At 36.4% G+C, this 5,309-nt stretch overlaps 1 long non-coding RNA gene across 1 annotated transcript in view; it reads left to right on the plus strand.

Annotated features, from left to right (window-relative positions):
- Positions 1 to 3,290: 3,290 nt before the first annotated feature.
- LOC109322565 overlaps positions 3,291 to 5,309 on the plus strand; it is a 34,502-nt gene continuing 32,483 nt past the window's right edge. Inside the window, exon 1 of the long non-coding RNA XR_002104403.1 lies at positions 3,291 to 3,403. This is a non-coding gene — a long non-coding RNA (uncharacterized LOC109322565). The remainder of the gene's footprint in view (positions 3,404 to 5,309) is intronic.

Below are 5,309 nucleotides of genomic sequence, written 5' to 3' on the forward strand. Positions count from 1 at the left end.
TAAAGGGGCCTGATCCAGAAAGAAGAAAGGGGGTATTTTCCAAACTACAGTCCCCATAAGGCTGATGCTCCATAATGGAAAATCAAGTTTATTATTGAACTGATATATTAATATAATAATGAACAGAGTGTTCCACAACACTTTGACAAAACAAAATATTTTGATTTTTCAAAAAAATGTAGAAATAATAAATCATTTCTTGAGATTTTTAAAAATTTTCTCCAAAATTTAAAAATTTCAAAATTTTGATCGCAAAATGCGATAAAGAAAAAGTTGAAAAGATAATTTATCTCAAATTTCAAAATTTTCAAATTACTAACTTTAAAGAAGCATGCTTACTCACACTCCTAAATAAATAATTTGCTGTTTCATTCTATGTGCAATTGATTCTTTTGTGTAGCTGCTTCATGCTCTACAGAAATAATACACTTCTCACATATCTATAGTTCCGTGATTGTTTGTTCAAAATACAAGTTATTGTATATTTAGGTACTTTAGATTTTATATATTTCTAAACAAACTGAAGACACTTAATGGAAAAAATACAACATTCCTTTATTTGAGAAACTGCTTTTGGGAATAAGAGATTATTAGAGTTGATGGAATTACCCCAAGGATGAATTTGACCCATGGTATTCTAGAAAAAAAAAAAGTAGAGACAAAAAATAATGTAGATGTGTACATGCTGGTATCTGTCATAGTTTGGGAGCCACAGCTGTTTAAAATTGCAGGTTTTCGATGGCAAGCCTCAGCCATCACTATAATTATTATTATTTTATCAGACACAATCCTAGGAAGTATTTTAGACTGATAAAAGACTTCTAACTCTTTGTTTATTCATTGCATCTTGTATAGTGCCCTCTACACCTGCTGAATTAAGGTTCTGCTCTTCCTTGCTTTAAAACCTATTGCAGCAAGAAATGAAGGCCTTTGCTAGACAGATATTGATGCTGGGATGAAGAAAGCAACAGTTTGTTTGATCTAAATAAAAATGAAGCTGCCTTAGGAGCTTTGTGAAAATACCCAGATCACAAAACGGAGCATTACAACTTTAGTTATGCAAAATAATATAATCCTTGAAAGTATAGTTCTATATTCATTCCTAGGATAGGTTAGCAATGACAGTAAGTCAGTGTGTCCATATGCTTGGCAGGGCCTTCTCTAAGTGAAGGAAGCTGCCCCAGTAACCATGACTATTCAGTGTCTAGTTTCTCTGCTAATAGTCTCAGTGGACTGCTGTACCAGCTGGACACATTTCTCCACCTGGAGTTTGGCATAGGGTATTAATCTGTCATCAAATGGCCACTAACAACTGAGGCAAGAGTCAAATGTGACCTACAACTAAATTATTTCATATCTCATTACCAGCTAGAACCTTTAAGATCACCACTGAAATTTTAATGGCATATCTAATAAAGAGTTTCAACGTTGTATATTCTCTAGGGAGAGATCAAACCCAGAGATAATGTAATAGTTTGGTTTTTTCCCTTTCTTTCCTTTTTCCCTTCCCCAAACAGTTTCATATGTGGTTCCTGTACAAAAGGTACAATGTCAAATCACAGAATGTACCTACTCGGCCTAATTATTTTGTGCCATCCAGGACTAAACATAGTTTTTCAGAATATCATCAGGCACTCTTGTTTCTGGTACAATTGTGTGTAGGTGCAAAAACATGCCTCCAACACTTAATTGAGGCCCTTTACAAGCATCATTCCCTTTGTGTAAAAGTCTGTTTAAACTTCAAAAAGATTTTTCCCCTTAAATAATGAAAAAGGAAGAGTTAAGCTGAATGCAGACTGTTTTCTACTGCTTTTGTATTCTATTTTTTTTACAATGCCTTTTTATATCTAAAACTAATATAAAATTGTTGCTATGTGAGAAGCCTTTATTTAGCTGCTGCTATTACTAGTAACTAAGGACAGGAAGTAGAAACCATGATGAAATGCAGGTCTTTAAGATTTTATGTTGGAGTTGGAACAAAAATTATGTTGTATGTATTTGGTTCACAAATCAGCAAATTGGCTTGATTGCAATATGCAGTATGAAACAACCGGTCTGATTAGCTATTTAGTGATAATAATGGAATTGTTGAGATAGTGAAATACATCTTTATTGGCCAATCCCAATGTCTTTAGCACCTATCAGGTAGATGTGAAAGAGGTATGCTTGCATGGGGTTGATAATCACATTTTGCTCAGTTTATTACATCACAAGGTAACAGGCCACTGTGAAAAACTGCACTGTAGTCTTGCATGAAGAAGAGGATCAGAAAAAGGTAGCATCATGCCAGTGGCATGGGAACGTGATCAATGGGAAAGACCTGTTAGGTCATCTTGTTTTCACCTGCCAGCACAGGACTGTCACTTTTTCCTTTGCTTTCTTTTCTTTTAAGCTTGGCTTCCCAAGTATGTTAGGAGTTAAAAGATTTTTTTCCCCAGATATAATATGTGATTAAATTTGTGTATAGAGATGATGTTATACTGTGATTTTTTTTTCTGTCAATGGTATGATATGGTTAGTTGTGCTGTGTGATAAAATAACGTTGTCTTCCGGTTTATATAGATTATGACGTGACACATTCATTGTAGTAATGAACTAGCTTGGGTTTGTGTATTACTGCCACCTACTGGATAGAATCTGAAGAAAAACTACTCTACTTCATGCAGCAGCTATAGTAGCTCATGTACCCTTGACTTAAGCTAAATCCTTCTTTAAATTGGGAGGTAGGAGCCTAGAATATCTTAGAAATGGTAGTCTTCTGTTCACCTCTGTGACTACAAAAGTTCTGAAAAGGCTAGTGTGCAGCACAGTACCAAGCATGATGTCTTAGGTTCTTACTTGTCTATAGCAAAATAATCAAATACTTAGAAAAAAAGGTAATATTCATTGATTCTTGCCTGTCACTTTTCTTGAAGCCTATCCTTTCACATCCCTGTAAGATATTTTTAGGTTATAATTTGTGTTTCTATTTTTGTCAGGTAATTTTCTAAATTTGAGTGTCGGTCTGACTCACTAGGTATCCTGAAAAGCATTTTTCCGCACAAATGAAAATCTGCTTCTCCTCCTTATTCTGGAGTTCTAATGGAATTAATTAATCAGTACATGGATTTATTAGGCTTTTAATTAGCTTCTTCAAGGTACTATGGTTAATTTACATTTCTGATTATGGTACTTTTGCATGTGTCTTTTAAAGTTCTGTGATTCGTTAATTGCTTGGCTAAACGGCCAAGGCCAAAAGCCCGATCATGCATTCATTATGCATTAAATCTCACATTCTCTCATTCGGAGATCTGGGTATACCAGGAATGTAGGACTGGTCCACAGATAGAATGGCTTTATTCCAAATATTTGAAGGATGGATGCTCCTGGAAGAAGGAGGAACTGTCTACGGTCCTGCAATAAGGTAAACTACATTGCATCTGAGCCGAAAGTCTAAGCGATATTAAATATTAGACAAAATTGAGCAAAAAAGAAAATAAAGGCTGAATGTCAGGGATTGTATCACAGTGAAGTCTCCCTAGATAAGTTGTAGAGTCAGAGCTGAGAGTAGGGCCCTGGTTACCAATCTCCTCATCTTTCTAGTATGCTTACAAGTATGGTCTAAAACAGGAAGTTTTAAATCTTTATCAAAACAAATGTATTAGGTTGATACAGTGTGCAGTTGGAGTTGTCAGATGGCACCATACAGCTGTTAACTACTGACTTCTTCATGCAAATAGTCCTAGAGAGATGAATGTTGCAATATAGAAAGTGACATAAAAGGCCCTATTTAAATTTATATTTACACTAGGCATCAAGTGAAGTCCTTCCAAATATCATATACATAGTTCTCTATTTTATTAAAAAGATATAGAATTCAATAAGGGACTAGTCTCATCAGATAAGAAGCAAACAGAAGAGCACAATATACAGATTTTTTTTAAACTTTGTTTTCCAGCGGATCTATTCAGCTCTAAGAGATGTTTTGTCAGGAACATCAATGAAGGTTTGATTATTCCATTTAGATCTGTGTGACATTTTATATAGGCTAAGCTGTTATGTAAAAAATTGAACTATACCTTACTTGCATGGTTAATTGTTTTATTCTTTTTTCATTAAACTGGGCTCATAGTGTTTCTGCAGAGTTTTGTCTCAAGTGATTGTCTAAATCAATTCAGCTGGTATTCACTTTTGGCCTTCAACAGACATGTTTTCTTGTCAGTTAGTGGATGCTCCAACTTATTTTAATAGGGTTTGTGAATCAAATGCATCTATAGTGTCCCTCCTTTTAAGATCCAACTCATCCTCCACATGTCTAAACACTAGAATATTTTAAAATTGTGCCTTGTCTATCTCTTCTACAAGTTGAGGCTGTTCAGAAATAACAGCTATCCAAGGCTTTATTTGACCTATGTGCTTAATAAAATTATAGTATTGTGACTAGTGTAGGTCATAGAGCTCTTAGAAGTCTAGAAAATAATCTGAAAAGTGTTTCATGTGTTTAGGTTCTCTGTGTAATTTAGTGTAAATACAGTACTTCATAATATTATAAATGGGAACTTCACTTCAGAGATGGCTATTATGACACAATAACTGGGTTGTATCTGAAAGCCTGTGTTTAGTGTAATATAACAAGGCTATTTTGTTAGCATAGTTTGTGAAAAAGACAATAAAACAATATCAGCACATACTATACAGAAAAAATCAACTACATTTAGCCCTTTTGAGTTAAGTTAAGGCTTCATAGATTTGTAGATGTAGGGTCGGAAGGGACCTGAGCAGATCATCAAGTCTGATCCCCAACCCTGGACAGGAAAGAATGCTGGGCACATATGACCCCAGTACAGGGGCCTGGCCCCTGGTAAGTTTAAGCTCATATGACTCCAGCTAGGTAATTAGCAAGCCTTCTTTTAAAGACCCCTAAGGTAGGAGCCAGCACCACTTCCCTTGGAAGATGGTGCCAGATCCTGGCTGCCCTGACTGTGAAGTAATGCCTTCTGATGTCTAGCCTGAACCTATTCTCAATTAACTTGTGGCCATTATTCCTTGTTACTCCCAGAGGTGTTCAGGGGAACAGGGTCTCACCCATTTCCCTCTAGTCCCCCCAGTAAGTTTATAGATGGCCACTAGATCCCCTCTCAGTCTTCTCTTGTAAAGGCTGAACAGATCCATGTCCCTTAGCCTCTCCTCGTAGGGCCTGCCTTGCTGCCCTCGATCATGCAAGTGGCCCTCCTCTGGACCCACTTAATGCTATCCACATCCCTCCAGAAGTGCAGTGCCCAGAACTGGACACAGTAGCCTCCACTCGTAGGGCCTGCCTTGCTGCCCTC

The sequence above is a fragment of the Crocodylus porosus genome, unplaced genomic scaffold, assembly GCF_001723895.1.
Source record: "Crocodylus porosus isolate Cpor-Errol unplaced genomic scaffold, CroPor_comp1, whole genome shotgun sequence".
In the NCBI taxonomy this organism is placed as follows: domain Eukaryota; kingdom Metazoa; phylum Chordata; order Crocodylia; family Crocodylidae; genus Crocodylus; species Crocodylus porosus.